This window comes from Mirounga angustirostris, unplaced genomic scaffold (assembly GCF_029215605.1).
Source record: "Mirounga angustirostris isolate CCGP_5_RB_7025 unplaced genomic scaffold, mMirAng1.0.hap1 SCAF_1, whole genome shotgun sequence".
NCBI lineage: Eukaryota > Metazoa > Chordata > Mammalia > Carnivora > Phocidae > Mirounga > Mirounga angustirostris.
Genome location: NW_026991709.1, coordinates 189291221 through 189308328, shown reverse-complemented (window position 1 = coordinate 189308328; position 17108 = coordinate 189291221). Strand labels below are relative to the sequence as shown.

The 17108-nt window shown below is 39.5% G+C and overlaps 1 long non-coding RNA gene across 1 annotated transcript in view; it reads right to left on the bottom strand.

Moving 5' to 3' along the window:
• Positions 1–15068, bottom strand: part of LOC123834774 (uncharacterized) — a 31119-nt gene extending 16051 nt beyond the window's left edge. The window contains exons 1-3 of the long non-coding RNA XR_006788500.1: positions 14951–15068; positions 14362–14488; positions 12772–13046 (exon numbers count right to left, since the gene is read on the bottom strand). This is a non-coding gene — a long non-coding RNA (uncharacterized LOC123834774). The remainder of the gene's footprint in view (positions 1–12771; positions 13047–14361; positions 14489–14950) is intronic.
• Between the last annotated feature and the right edge of the window lie 2040 nt (positions 15069–17108).

The window sequence follows — 17108 nt, the reverse complement described above, 5'->3', positions numbered from 1 at the left end:
GACGTCAGCCAGTGCCGCAGGCACTGTCAGCGCTCTACCCGTATGTCCTCGATTTCTTTATTACATCACCTCCCGTCTCTTTACTATCTTCATGCACTGGGGATCCCCTTGCACTTTCACTTCTAATATCCAGGACCAGGATCCCTTTTTGGAGGAGTTCCTACAGGCTGCTTTTGCCTGTTTTGCTAGTGTGTACCGAAAATGTGCCAACGTGCTTGGGAATTTACATCTCCTAACTAATGACTGAGTTGTGCAGGAATACAATGCTCTAAGAACAACTCTGAGGAGCAATCTCTACTATCTCTAGACCTCCCTGCATGATTATGCCACAGTTAACTTTATGTGGGAGTTTGCTTGATATTTCACTTTTGGTTGGCCTCCTTCTCTTCACAATCCAACCCCGCCATGACCCCTCCAGTTTTTCCAGGGAATACTTTCTAATAAATCATTTTCACATAAATCTTCATCAGGGTCTGCTTCTAGGGAACCTACCCTACAGATAGCATGGAAGATGTCAAAATTACCTTTGAATATCCATTATATTTCCCATAAGTATAAGATGCATGGCTTATGTATAAAATCCTAAAAAGTAGTTTTGCACACTAAACTTTAGTAACCACTAAAATATATTAAGCAAGGAATAAAATACTATATAGAGATTTCTGGGTCCTTAAGATTACAAATTTCAGACAGTAAATGGAGATACATGAATTCTAAAGGATTCTGCTTCACTATGTGATTTACTGCATTATGTTTTAATATTAAGCCTCTATATCTTGAATACATATTAATAGTTTCACTTATTGATATTGTTTAGAAGATTAAATAACATTATATGGAGAGATCGGGTTCTAAAATTAGCAGGGAATTTAAATGTGTGCACAATAATGAAATTAACCTATGCCTTTTAATTCATTTGTTCACAGTGTATATATTGAGCAATTTCTTTTTTTTTTTTTAATTATGTTATGTTAGTCACCATACAATACACCATTGGTTTTTGATGTGGTGATCCACGATCCATTGTTTTCATACAACACCCAGTGCTCCATGCAGTACGTGCTTCAATACCCATCACCGGCTAACCAATCCCCCCTCCCCTCTCCCCTCTAAAACCCTGTTTGTTTCTCAGAGTCCATAGTCTCTCATGGTCCATCTCTCCTTCCAATTCCCCCCCCATTTTTCCCTTCCTTCTCCTGATGTCCTCCATGTTATTCCTTATGTTCCACAAATAAGTGAAACCATATGATAGTTGACTTTCTCTGCTTGACTTATTTCACTTAGCATAATCTCCTCCAGTCCCATCCATGTGGATGTAAAAGTTGGGTATTCCTCTTTTCTGATGGCTGAGTAATATTCCATTGTATATATGGACCACATCTTCTTTATGCATTCATCTGTTGAAGGGCATCTTGGCTCTTTCCACAGTTTGGCTATTGCGGACATTGCTGCTATGAACATTGGGGCGCATATGTCCCTTCTTTTCACTACATCTGTGTCTTTGGGGTAAATACCCAGTAGTGCAATTGCTGGGTCATAGGGTAGCTCTATTTTTAAATTTTTGAGGCACCTCCACACTGTTTTCCAAAGTGGCTGTACCAACTTGCATTCCCACCAACAGTGTAAGAGGGTTCCCCTTTTATATTGAGCAATTTCTATGTATCATGTATTACTTGTGTTATTCTAAATACTGGGAATATGGCAGTAAACAAAACAAAGTCCTGCCTTCATGAACCTTATATTCTAGTAGAAGGAGAGATAACAAGCAAGTTACTATATAATATTTTAGATGGAGAGAAGCACTATGGAGAAAAATAAACCAGGGTCAGGTGGCTAGGGAGTGCCAGGGTGGGGGTACTGCTTTATTTGGATAGTTAGGGGAGCCTCACTGATAAGGTAACATTTGACCAGAGACCTAAAGGAAGTGAGGAGGCTAACTATGCTGATATCTGGTAAAAAATCATTCTAGGTAGAGGGAACAGTGTGGTGGACATAGGTCTCCTACTAGGGAACATAGTTGACTACAGTCTAGCTGCCCCCTTCTGGACCCTCCACCACATTCACATAGAGGCCACACTTCTCCTGAGCCTCTCCTAGTCAGTAACTAAGCAGAATGGAGTACTACTTCAGGACTATTCCTTGAGATGGGGATATCTCTGACAAGCAACTGTGGCTCAGAGACACCTTGCCAGAACCTCCTTTGGGATTGCATTGCAGTCTGAAACATTCCTGCACAATCCTCTTTCCTTACCCTTACAGGTGTCAGATTGGCACTGTGGTCAAAAGCCCTTCCCATCTTCTCTCCATCCATTCCTTTTATCCTTCACCCACATTTCCCCTCAGTATATTTCTTGCTCAGCTAATCCCATCTTGGCATCTGCTTCTTGGAGGGTCCAAACTAACACAAACAGAAAATGCAAAGGACTGAAGCAGGAGCATGTGGATATGGTCAAGAAACATCAAGATCAGCATGTCAGGAACAGAATTAGAGAGGGGGCGAGTGATGGGGAATGTGGACAGACACAAAGCAGAGGGCTGAATCCCGAGAGCCTAGCAGGCATCATAAGGACCTAGAGTTTTACTCTCTGTAACATAAGGACACCTTTGGAAGATTCTGAGCAGGGGAGAATGATCTCACCTTTTAAAAGGACCCTTGTTGGGGCGCCTGGGTGGCTCAGTCATTAAGTGTCTGCCTTCGGCTCAGGTCATGATCCCAGGGTCCTGGGATTGAGCCCCGCATCAGGCTCCCTGCTCCGTGGTAGGCCTGCTTCTCCCTCTGCCCCTTGTGTTCCCTCTCTCGCTGTGTCTCTCTCTATCAAATAAATAAATAAAATCTTAAAAAAAAAAGGATGCTTGTCACTGTTGCATTGAGAACAGATGTTAGGAGGAAAGGGTAGAAGTGGGGAGACCAGCTCAGGGGCCACTGAAGAATCCAAATGAGAGATGGAATTTGAAGGAGGTGGGGAGTGGGAGAGGTAGGGAGCAGTGAATGAATCCTTAATATATTTGAAGATAGAGTCAACAGGATTTGCTGATGGTTGAGCTTGAGGAATGACAGAAGGAGAAGCCAAAGATAACACTGAGATTTTTGGCCTGTGCAAATGGATTTAGCATTTACTGAGACAGGGAAGACTGGATATTGTGAAATATCATTATAGATTTTTCTAGTTTAAATAGGTTTCTCCTGCCTGTGTGCTGCCAATGATGCTTTGTTGATATTTCAACTTCATTACAAATCATACCTCTTATACCATGGTTGCAGCTGCTACTATTGCTACCTATCAGTGAATGTGTACTTACTGCCTGCTACCCAAACCATTATAGATACAGAAAGTGCATATATATATATATATATATATATATATATATATATATACCTTTTTTTCTCCCCCTCCATCTCTCATTTAACCCCTATAACAACCTCATGAAATTAGCTCCAGGTTGGTTTTCTGTTTTGTTTTGTTTTGGCCTAAGGTTATATAGAGAGTTAGTGCCAGACTCAGAACTGAACCCAGGATGGTATCATTCTAATGCTGTAATCCTCATTATGCTATGTGCTTCCTTTTGACCCATGTGGCTCTTCTGTAATGTTTTATGTTCACCACTGTCTCCCTACCAGTCTGTATGTTTCTTGAGAACAAGTTGGCATTGAAATCAGCTTTGTATATGCTATTTCAACTATTAAGTTTCCTTGCGTAGAATAGGTTTAATAATTCCTTGTGGCATTTTGTGACTTGTGTGTCCCTGACCCTCTCCCCACCCACCTTGTAAGTGACTAATAAAAATTTACGGGAATAAAGGATCCTAAAAAGGATCATATCCATTGGCCTAATAATATCCAGTGGCTTCTGTGTTTGTCCCTTACTTGCCTGACACTACATGGCCCCATTTCAAACTTTTGTCTGATTATCAGTTCTTGGTCATTGGACTCAATCTCTCTATTATCTCTGAGCTTGTTCTGCCCCAAAAACTTCAGGGAGAAGATCCTGTCTGAAATCTTGGGCCTTGACACCTCATTTCTGATGCTACTCATGATTCCAATGTCCTGGTTAGAAAAAGATTTAGACATATTTAATCCTTTGCTTATGCATTCCCTGAATATCTGAAGCTCCCTTCCAGCCAACTGAGTTAGTTATAACTTGAGAACACTTATGCTATTTGACATATATGAATTATATAAGCAGGTTGAGTTTCTGCCGCAAAAGAAGAACCAGAACAGCAAAAAATTGACTAATTGTGGAAACACTTTTTCCTATCCATTTGCAATCTTTTATATTAACTTGAATGTTAACTCCTAATTATTTGGCAACAACAAAGTGCACTTGCAAGGATTCACCTTCAAAATGGCCAGTGCTTTCTGACACTCTCCAGCTAATAATAACTCTGGACTGTGGACATCTGATCAGAATTAATTGCAGCAGACTGGAGTCCTGCAAATGTTAAAATGTCTTTAGTTTTACAGACCAATAGATACTATGGTTCAGCAGCTCTGCATTATTAGTAAGCTCCTTGAATCTTGAGGGAGGCAGCCCAACAAACCACTGTAACCTTTATAAATTAAATGAGAATTAGTGACTGTGCTTGTTGACTGTATCAAGAACAAGGATATAGAATAAAAATAACACCTTTTTTATATCTACCACACAATTTAATATATAAAAAGCTCACTTTGCCTGAGAAGTAAAAATAAAGCAGTCAGCTAAATATATGCAGTCATCATATGCAGGGGAAATATCTGACATGTTGAGGGAGTAGACTGATAGACAAAGAAAAAGAAACCCTATTAAGAAGGTCAAAACATAATTCAAGAGGTTAATGGTTAGACTATGGGGACCAAGAAAACATTAGTCTCGAAGACAAGGTGAAAGTCTGTGACATAGCAGTCATATCTAAACTTCTGAAGGACCGAGAGGCTGGCATTTCTACGTGTCACTGGATCTTCCTGTATGTTATATGTTCATATTATGAGTGGAACAGCTTTATTACTGGGGACAAATAACAAAATGGGTGCATAGAATTTTCCATGGGTAGATTGTAAAAATTTAAAATAACCAGGCTACCCACAGCCAGCTATAGGGCACATGGTGGTATGGGGCAGGGATGGTAAGTGGAGATGAGAGAGAAACTCGAGAGACTTGGCATGCCTTAACAGATATGGCACAAATCAAGTAGTTTTTGAAAACTGTTAAATTAGATTGGATTAGTAGAAATGAAATGCTCTATTATTATCATTAGCAACAAAGAGCATCCATCCCTATACACAACTGTTGACTAACTTGTGCTTAGTGCTCAGAGACAATAAGACATTCATATTCATTTTTCATTCATTCTGCATCATTTATTACGTCCCATCCATGTATTAAGTATTGTGTTAGAATGCTAAGGCAAGGCTGGCAAGTCCTGGTACAAGTGCCACCACCTGCCCATTGTTCCCATGACAGACGTCGCGAAACAGCCACAACATTAACATCACCCATCAACCACAACACTAGTTCCATCGCTCCTGATCATGGCCTCAGAGTCTTTTCAGCATAGATATGGACCCTTCCTATTGGCACAGAACAGGAGGTTACTGCAGTAAAATCAGTTAGCAAAGAGTGAGGACTAGAATGAAGTTGGAATAGTGAGGATAGGGAAATGAATAAATTTAAAAGACACCAAAAAGGTAAAAGAGATAGGACATTATCAATGATTGGCTGCTGGCTGGGGATAAAATTTCCTGGGGCAAAGTCAAGAATGACTTCAAAGCTTCTAGCTTGCTTGGTTGGGTGGATGAAACACCATTTATTGAGGCTTATGAGGGGGAGGAACATCTGTAGGGAGAAAGATAAGTTTTGAGTACTTTGAGTTTTAGTTTCCTGTGGGCCATCCAAATAGAAATTAAGAAACAGGATATTTGGGTCTGTAATTCAGATGCACGACCAAAGCTAAAGAGGAGACAGTTTAGGGGGTTGTTGCAACACATGGGTACTGGCGTCCCATTATCTGGGTTTGAATTGTGGCTTCACAGGACACTAGTTATGCGACCCTGGTTAAGTTCCTTAGTAATACCTTAACCTTCAGGGTTTTTTTTTTTTTTTTTTTTCATTTTTAACATGGAGATAACATTAGTATCTATCTTACAGGATCATCTTGAAGATGAAATGAATGCTGGCGACACATTGTGAGCACTATGGGAATGCTAACTCTTATTGTCATTGTCATTGCATCTAAACAATGCCAAGTATTTGTAGAAGGAATGAATCCATGAGATCACCCAGAGAAAGTATAGAGAATGAGAAGATAAGGGGAATAAGAAAGAAACTTGAATTTATCATTCCTTAATGGGTTAGTAACCTAGTTGGATGAAAATTCAGATGCTTTAATATGTATGTGAATGAGTAAAAAAAGATTCGGAATCCAAATGGTAAATTCTCAACAGGAACACAGAAAAGAAATTCAGTGTGACAGACCAAAAGATTGTTTGAGGACAAAATGCGGCAGCTAATCTTGAACCAATTAGGTCCTTCTAGAGGGACAGGTTTGTCCAAAAAGCAAGTATTGTCTAGTCAAATACCCACAGTTGGTTAGAGGGCAAGATAAGGAATCAAGAGGCGAGGTTTTGTTGATAACACTGCAGCAAGAAGTATGGTGACCAAAGCAGTATTTCCATGTCACTGGAAATAACATGAATTCACAAATTTGGTGTGTTTCCACAATAAACATGCTCCTGAGAAGATGTACAAGAATCACAGCATTGCAAATTTGTGTTTTGTAATATATTGTGTCATTGTAATATATTTTATTGGTTACTAATGTAAGTGGAGTGGCAGGGTTTATAGAAGCCAGGGCTAGTAAATGACACCCCCATCCCACAGGTTCTCAAGCCAACCCTGCCACCCCCAGCCTAGTTCATCCTTGAGTCCTCTCTGCTCTTCATCTCCTGCATCAATTCATTGAGTCCTCTTGACTCTAAATTCTAAGGACATCTTATATCCATTATCCTTTTTTCCCCATCTCCACTCTTAAGTCTGATGCAAAGCAGCCTCTTCTCTCACCTGGGTGACCTGCAGTAACTGCAGTCTCTCTGCTTTTCCCTATAATCCATTCTCCACATTAAGCCATGCAACTCCCCAGCTGAAAGTAAAACCTAAATTCTTACCTATAAGGCTTTGTATGACCTGGCCCCTGCCAACCTCCTTCATCTTGTCCCTCTTCCCATCTTTTGATATGCTTTAGCCTCACTGGGCTTCTTACTCTTCTCAGAAACCCCAAGTTCTTTCTGGCCTGAGGGCCTTTACATCATCTGCTTCTACTTCAGGTCCTCCAGACTTTAAGAAGATTGATTCCTTCTAGTCATTGAGGTTCTCATGTCATGTGTGCTCCCCTCAGGGAGCCTGCCATGGACACTCTGACTATACGGCCCCATTTCCCTGATCACTTTCTAAGATATCCTGTTCAGTTGTCTTCACTGCACTTTTCTGATATTTTCACCTTGCTTTATTTGTAACATTTTGTTATTGTCTCTCCCACTAGAATATAATTTCCATGGTAACAAAGACCAGGGCTGGTCAACTTATCCATTGGATATAGTAAGCACAGTGCCTTGGACCCATGATACTTTTGGGGGCCCATGAAAATGTTTTAGTTTCTTTAAAAATCAGAGGAAAAATGGATATAATAATGATAATAATAATAACAGTGAACATGGAATAAGGAATCCAGGCTGGATTAAACTGATTTTTAAATATAGTCATAAAATAAAATTTTTAATATTTTTTATGGTGGAAAGAGTCCATGAAAGTCATAGGTGCCCATGGTGGGGACTCTGTCAGTGTTGTTCATGGCAGTGCCTCCAGCACCTAGAACTGTACTGGGCCTCAAAAATGAATTTGTTGTTCAGATAAATTAAGTGGCTTAGAACTTTGGAATCTGGCCTAATAGAACCCAGGTTGTGTGTATGTACACACGTGTGTGTGTGTGCACGTGTGCATGTGTGATTGTGTGTGCTGGACATCTTCTCTTTGCCCCTCTAGATCCACTGTCCTCCCTTGTCTACTTGTCTCTGGGCCTAAGGAAACTGATCTCTATGTATACCTATGGGATCAGATTGAGTTCAGCCAAGGGGAGGCCCCATCAGGAGATCTGAAAATGGGACAGTGAAGTCTCAGTATTTATTCCTGGGGTGTCCTCCCTGCTAAGGAGTCAAATGGACCTCATTCCCCCATTACTTTAATGACAATAATAATAATAATAACAATAATAGTACTAATTGTTATTTACTGAGATTAAATCTGGTGTTGATATTTTTATGTAGCAAAATGATATGATAGCATTTACTTTTTTTTTAATTTTTATTTTTTAAAGATTTTATTTATTTGCAAGAGAGAGAATGAGAGACAGAGAGCATGAGAGGGAGGAGAGTCAGAGGGAGAAGCAGACTCCCTGCCGAGCAGGGAGCCCGATGCGGGACTCGATCCAGGGACTCCAGGATCATGACCTGAGCCGAAGGCAGTCGCTTAACCGACTGAGCCACCCAGGCGCCCGATAGCATTTACTTTATACCTGAATTTTGCAGCACAAAATTGTAGACTTTATCAATGTCCTCAAAGGTCTCTCTTGATGATTTGACATTCATACTGTTCTCTTCTGGTATCCCTATTCTGTCACCATGCTTGTAAGCTTTTTCTTCTATTGTAAACAGGTCTAGCTTTGCTAGATCTTCATTTGTCAATGGATGGAATATGTGATTGAGCAACTTTCCGATATCAGTCATTAACTTTATGAAATCTTCACTCTTATGCAGTATATGTCATTTTGTGAGCAATATGTTTGTTGTCTGGGTTCCCCTGAACTTAGCCCAATTATTGTGTCATAATGTTGTGAGCCTTTAGTGTTAAGTGGTTCTTGTTTCTGCAAGAATGACTAGCATCCTGTTTCCTAAGCTTCTGGTGTAAGAGAATCCACATAGCACTTAAAAAAACACTTAGTTCCTGTGGGAACATTTTTTTCATGATAAAAATAGATACATGGTAAAGCCTGAATTCTTGCAATATGTAAAGACTATGTGGTTCCTGGTTTCTAGGGCATAAAGAATATGTTTCCACTTTGTTAGTTGTTCTTTGTTCTTACCTTTTTTCTTTTTACTTCCATAGTTTCTCTAGAAAATGAAAATTTCAAAATATACAAGATCTAAAGCTAAGATATTGGAGTCATTTTAAAGATAAATAATGGATAATTAAATGAGACAGTATACATAAATGTACTTTTAAAAGTATCCAAAATTAATGACTCAGGTAAATTTGGTTTTAATATATAACAGTATCAGCCATAATGGATAAGTTCATTATAATAATCACTAATAAATTTCCTAGTAACATGACAAATACTTGGAAGTACATCTCATAAAGTATTAGTGAAATGTTAGATAACTAATTTATTCATTTTTACATTTATTTTAGAAAAGGATTTTTATCATATTTCTAAGTAGCTTGCAGCTATGTAGGTAAGTTCTGTTCATTTCTTCATTTTATTAGCTCTCAGAATGGCAGTTATATTCTATAACATTCCCAACGTATTTGCTTTGTTAATCCATATAAACTACACTTCGTGCCTAATCATTAGGACATAATCATGGTGAAACTTAGATGATTGTTGGGGGCATCACCATTTAATTGTGATAGTTATTATTTTCATGGTATTCTTACATGGGTGCTCCATCAACAGCTCTGGTCTGAGAAAGCCCACTTGGACCCTTTATATTATCCACTTTCTCTCCTAGAGCATGCTCATTCAGTATGACACCCTGATTTTTGCAGATGCTTAGAGCAAACATTTCTAGGTCATCTTACATTTGTTCCTCTACTGCTGTCCCCACCCCTCTTTCTCCTCCTTCCCCTAATCATCCATCTAGGAAGTCATCTTATCCTGTTGCTTTTTACCAGAAGGGGAACAGGAAGGAGCATGTCTGACAGGGAGCTATGAAAGGAATGACAATGCTCCATGTGGACAGGATACTGACTGAGTCCTGGTGGAGAGCAGTGGTGGGAGATGAACAGGGTGAAGAAGACCATGGAATACCTTGAAAGTCTTGCTTAGGAATTTGGAGTTTATCCTTTACTTAGAGGGAAGTCACTGGTAAGCAACCACAACCACAACCATAAGCACAAGCAAAATTGGAGATTGGCATTGGATGTGCAATGAAAGGAAAATGAGGGAGTTTCGGGTGCTGCTAAAAGAGGGATTGACAGGAAAACAGGGAACATGAGCTTATCAGGGAAGAAAGTAAAACTGAGGGTAGAAGGGATGGGCCATACTGGGAGAGAAAGGAGTGATGCAGAGAGTAGTTTAGAAAGAATGAAGAAGCAGGACAAGTAGAAGATGTATGGTTGTGGTCAGAGGGAAATTTCAGAGTTGAAGGTTTGAGAAGAAGATGATCCTGGGAGTCAATTATTTAAGGCCCACAGTGAATACCACTGAAACAGATGAGGGGTGAGATACTAGGAGGCTAAGGGCTTTGGTGTTATGGGGGCTATTGATATTGCATGAATGGATGGCTGCATTCAGAGTGGAAAGGAAATTTTCAACATTTGGAGAAGGATGAAGTAGATGTTGGTAGATGCTGGGAATGGGGCAAGGCAGAAGAGCTTATTGCTTGAGAGCACTGGCTGGGTTTGAATCCTGGCCCCACCACTTTCTGATCATGTAGACCTGGGAAAGTTAGGTCTGTACCTTTGTTTCTTCATCTGCAAAATAGGGATGATAACAATAATAACTGTTTCCAAGGTCATTATCAATATTACCCAAGATAAAGCATTAAAGCACTCAGAAAAGTGCCAAGCTCACAGTGGGTGCCCAGTCAATATTAGCCATTATAACTTAGAAGTAGAGAAGTAAAAGTTATTTTTGGTCTTAGGAGGCAGGAAAATACTGGATCTCCTTCCTGTTGAGGGCAGGGGAAAAAAGTTCCTGGGAGAAAAATATATCCATGTTTAAAACAAACTCACAAGGAAAAAACCCATCTTTGTGTACTGTAAACATTATTGAGAATCTAATGTACCTTCTTGGCAATGGACTGAGCTTCCAGAGCGCAGGGGAATGACAGCTGTCCAGAGGATCTGACTCATGGCCAGGACTATGGAAAACAGTGATGAGAGAGGTAAGGGTTGGGGTATAGACATAAGAGACAGATGGACTACTTAACCTTGGAATTTCAAATGGAACTCTGGAGAGGAGTGGTGGGTAGTAGTATGTTTGCAAGGTCCCATTCTCTGGTGTAGATAGTAGATATGGTTATGACCAGTGTGGTAGGTGTATAAGAGCTTCAAACTGGAGTTTTATTACAGTGCATTTTAGTTGAGTGCATTTAGTTTAGTTCTGATTTCTGAGAAATCAGAAGATGCCATGGGGGACCAGCTCATTTAAGCAGATAGGACAGATTCAGATATAAAATACTGTATTCCCTTTGCTCTTAGAATTTGCCCTGAAACATTTAATTCTACCTATATCTTAAATCTCATTTCATTTTGCTTTGGATTATTGAATTTAGTCCATAGTTTACCTTTTGGATGTAACCCACTTTGTCTTCCTGGTTGTAATTCTTGCCTTTTTGGGGAATAATTTGACTACCCTTCCTTAAGACACAGAGTCTCAGACTACTTTGGGTAACCCCCTATCTTAAACTTGGTTCATTAGAAACATACTTAAAGATGAAAAGTTAGGTGCAGAAAGTTTATTGGGACGTGCTCCCAGGAGATATGCCTGTAAGGAGGCAAGGAAGGCAGGATAGGGCAGGAAGAGAAGCTGATGTGCAGTGAGGTTGTAACTGAGGCCTTAGCCAATCCTACAGGAGCTCTATTGTTGTCCAGCTTGAGGCCAAGGAACCAGATCTTTATATCCCAGCACTGGCCTGTCATTGATTGTGGACTACTCCCCAGGAGTGGGCATAAACTTAGGTGAGGTAGTTCGCTGAGGCTGAGGGACTATCCCAGTGAGGGAAGCATCTAGGAATCTTTATTAGCTGACATTTTCTGCTGATGAAGGATGGATGTGTTGGTCCTGGAAAGCAGCCCCGGGCAGAGCACCACAGTATCTACTATACCCTCTTTCTACCATCTTCTCTTAGTACCTTCCAGCTGGCCTTAGTTTCTTTAAAGTGTTGGGGTGAGATGGGGGATGAGTAAAGAGAAAGGTAGTCAAAGAGGGAAGGTAGGAGAAGGCTGAAATTTTATTTTACATCCTTTACAAGTTTTCCTGGGGACACCCACAAGAGACAAGGCCAAATACATCACAGGGAACCAAGGCTAGTGTAACAAATGTAGAAGTTACCCCCATGGGCCATGCAAAAAAGAAGGTTTGTACATTTATACCACACTCTCTATCCTTAGCTGCACATCTACAGACCATCTTTACTATCTATGAGGTCATCATCCCATTTGGCAACACTACTGCGGAATTACAAAGAAATTGTTATACATATCACATGGCTGCTAACAACAAGGAGGATGAGCTTTCAGTGATTATTGAAAAGTTAAGGGACTAATTATGACAAAACTACTGCCTTCTCTGGAGAAGTTACCGTTACAAAAGAAAGAGCAGTGAATCTCCCCACTAGGAGCATTTTTTATAAGATAAGAGCTTGGCTCCATATTAAATTAAAGGTAATATAGAAAGTTTTAAACTCTGAGAGGCTAAAATAATGGCAGTTCTGTTTTAATATATGGAGTTTGGGGATGCCTGATAAAAAAGTACCATCTGGGCTGTACCAGAGCTGTAAAATTAATATCCACTGACCTGTTTGAAGTATGCTCTTGTGAGTGATTGTGTCTCCGGCAGGTTATTTGGCTTTTCTTAGCACCAAAAATGTGCATCTTCCACCATAGGTATGGAAAGATCTTCTTTTAGGGGCAACTATTTGAATTATTTCCCCATGATTCCAGAGAATTTTTGATCCCCTGACCACCAGGAGGCCACTTTCAATACTTCCAATGTCAGAAGCAAAAGTCATGGAACACTCCTCCCATTCATTCACTGGGAAAATTTCTAAATGATGACAATTCTCTTATTCCCTGGAAGAGAATAAAAGAATATAGAAGCTATGTTAGAAAGAAACTTCAGATATATCCCTCTTCATTAAAATGTGAATTTCACTCTAAACGTGCTCATTTCCTAAGTTGTAAATTATAGTCAGAAAAAGAAAATAAATACAACTTGGCTATTCCCAAGTTTATGAAATCACATAGTCTTTCCTGATGAAAAATTCCCTGCTCAACAACCAATTTGCTGCTAATGATAATAAGGTCATCCAAGTGCACAGCTTTTGGGTTTCCATGGTACACACAGTGACTGATTAAAATTACCCAGCAAAACCATGGAAGTGGGCTGTTATACTGGTTGGAAAGTTGTGTATAGAATGAACCCTCAGGCATTGATGGGAACTGGTTAGTCAGTCTGCTATTAATTAGCAAGGGAACCCTCTCCTGTTTTAAATAATTTATATCTGCAACCAAAATAGGCAATAGAAAGAGTATAAAATGAGGAAGTATTACTGCTTGCCGGGAGGACTTTTCCAAACACAATTTACCAGCATAAGAGGTACCTGGGTTTGAACACAGTTCACCCTGTGACAAAGCTCAGCCTAAACAATTGACCCTTCTGATGAAATTTTTTTAGTATGTTAGTATGTTAAACTAGTTAATCTATTTAATATGTTAAACTAGTTAATCTACTAACCTAGGTATAAGGAGAATGTGGTGCTTTCATATCTTTGTTGGGCAAACAGCATCAGACATTTTTCATTGTCTATTCTGTACTTTTAGGGAAAAGAAATATATCCTTGACTTAGATCCCAGACCATTCTTTTTTGTGTATTTGGCTTAAATCGCTGACAAAGCCATTGAAATAAGTGCCATTTTATTAAATGGGAAAAACGTAGATTGATTCTAATCATATAAATAATAAATTCTCTGAACATATAAAATACTTCTGGAGCTACATTAATGCACATTTGCATTTCTCTTTAATATGAAACAGCTGTTGTATTTTTCATTTTATGGCATTTTAAAGAGAAGGAAAGGATTGGGAACCAACATGAATCACAGGTCCCCACTACATTTCATTAAAGACAATATCACATTAATTCCCATTGCTTCTGAGTCTGATGGAGAACAGAAACTTGCTTCATTTTTAAAACCCTGAAAGTTAACATAGAAACTTTAATGTAAACATTTAAATTATCAACTTGGAATGAGAAAGTGAGTCAGCTCTGATATGCATCAGCTTAACTGCACCGCTCTGGATTTAAGAGCTGGAAAGGTATAGAACTTACTTACATAAATCAAATCATCCTGATGAAAGGTAGCCACGTAAATCCCCATTTCTCACCTGGCATTCTCATTTGGATAGAAGAATTGATTCTTTTAGCAGTGGAATAAGCTGCCTTCCTTCTTTTGTTAACATGGTTTCTTTACAATTATGCAAACTAAATTTCAGTCGCCTTCCTTATCATGGCCTTGGGAAATAAAAATCAGGCTGGTTAAATATGGCTGATGTTTTTCATTATAGTTTGATAACCTACATTCCACATACAGTAACCAAACCTGGATTTTTTTTCTGACATCCTGAGCTGAAAATCAAGTTAATTTTTAGTCACCCTGAACTCATGACTTCATATTTTCAATAGGATTCTGAGTACTCACTCTAAGAGGATACTTTTGTTCTCCTTTCTGCCTTCTTTCTCCCATGATTCTATACTTTGGCATTATGGCTTTATAGAAAAAAAAAAACCCACTGTATTTTGGAGTCAAGTATATGTAGGGCAGGATTTTGACTCTGCTTCTTGTCTGCTATGTGAATTTGGCAAGTTAAGTGAACATTCTGAACTTTAGGATCTCTGTTAAATGGGAATATTTAATTGTTGCCTCCCAAGATTTTTATGAGGGTTGAAGGAAATAATATGAGTAAAAATACTCACCCCATTGTCTAGAACCCAGAGGACAGATGGTGGCCTTCCCTGTCACTCTCTCTTTTCCTTCTTTTTCCTCTCACTTCTAGCTCAAAAGGGACAGCGGCTGGGCGGTTGTCAAGGACTCTCTCAGCTGCAGGCTGAGTGTCTCCCGTAGTGTATCAAGTGGTATGAAAAAGCCTCCTGCAGATGACATAAGTCACTATAACTGTATATATGACAACATCTCTATTTGTGTAGAAATTTTAACCCCAGGCTCAGCATGACACATCATTTCCTTAAGGCAAATCACAAAAGGCTGTCTGAAGGCATGGAGAATCCCAAAGTTCTCTAGGGATATTTGAGTGTAGGGCACTGTCTCAGACTTGGGGTAGACAGAATCTATGAGTCCCTTTCAGGTATCCCTTTCAGGGCTCCTGGAAAGCTCTTTGACTGGAAGTGAAATAAGGGAGCAGAAATCTACCACACCAGGGTGTGGCCATGATCAAGACCAGACAACTCAGAGTTAACAAGATCAAGAATACATGCCAGGATTCAATGGCTGGCAATATAATATTTTATTCTTACAAACAACTCTACAATGCAAGGAGAACTCCTCATTTAATCACCTTGATTCTTACAACTCTTACACAGTGAATATTATTTGTCTAGTTTTATAAATAAGGAAAGAGAAGCTCATTGAGACAAAACCAGTACCAAAACCTTAGTCTTTCTGTAGCTGAAGGTAGTGGTGTGTAGAACGTGCACGTGTGGACTCTTCGAATCAGACACCTTGGCTCATACCCCAGTCCTGACACTTCCTTGCTGAGTGTCCATGGGCACTTTATTGAACTTGCTTGAATTTCAATTTCCTTATGTGAGAAATAGGAATAACTACTGGGTTGCTCTGAAGATTCAATAAGATAATGTTCAAACACAAACCTAAGAATCTTTCTTTTCTCACAGTCTTTTTTTCCTTTTTCTCATGCAACTCCCAAACCTCTCTTCTTCTAGCCTTTCTCATTTCCACAAAGGGTACCCCACCCACCGATTAACTGTTCAAGCCAATAACTTAGATGTCATCCTTGATTCCTCTCTTTTCCCTATTGTCCTCCCCACCTTTCAATCCAATCCACAAGTCTCTTGGCTCTGCCTCCAAAATACTCCATGAATCTGTCCACTCATCTCCATTTATGCTTTCATACACATGGTCTCAACTGGGCAATTGCTTCTGCATATGCCCCTTACAGTCTTTTTCCCACATTAGAGCTGACGTGACCTTTTAGAAATGTAAATCGTTTCATATGACCCTAGTGCTTAAAATCTTCCAATGGCTTCCTCCTGCACATAGACTAGAAAGAATCTAAACAAACTGCCTGCATGGCTCCTGCTTACCAGTCTGAATGTACCTTATACTCTTGTTTCCCATACCCCTGCCACATTGGGCATCCCAGGACTTTTGAACATGCTGCTCCCTCTGTTTGGAATATTTTCTCTCATCTTTTAGATTTTAGAATCTAAAAGCAAAGCTCAATATATGATCTCAGGGAGGCCTTTGGGCTCCCTATCTAAAGTAAATCTGTCCCAGCCACTCTCTATTACATTATTGCCCTCCACCTCTTCTCCCCCATTATTTATAGTACTTGACATACCCTATGTTATTTCTTTGTGTGGTTGTTTGATGGTTTATTGGTATTTGTCTTTGTCCACTAAAACATACTCTAAGGGGTCAGGGACTTACCTTGATTATCAGTGAATAGTTCTGGGGCAGAGGAGGCACTCAATAGGTATTTGTTGAATGAATGAATGAATGAATGAATGAATGAGTCAATCGAAAGAAGGAACGACTGAATGAAAACAGCACAGCATATGCAGCATATTCAGTAGTCTCAACTTTCTCTGTCTTCTTGTGGAACTTCCTTGTTCATTTTTAGAGTGTGTCACTTTCTTGATTGGTTGTATCAGTGACTGTTTTCAAATGATGCTATGCAGAGTTCAAGGTGATTCAGGATCCCCCAGTACCATGGCAGGAGATGCTAAATCATCTGGAATCCAGGACTTTGACCTTCCACTTCAACTAGAAGATATACACACACACACACACACACACACATTTTTTATGTTTTACCTGGTGGAGTTTTACGTGAGATTACTTTTGCTAAAAGTTTGAAAATCACTGCTCTCTTTA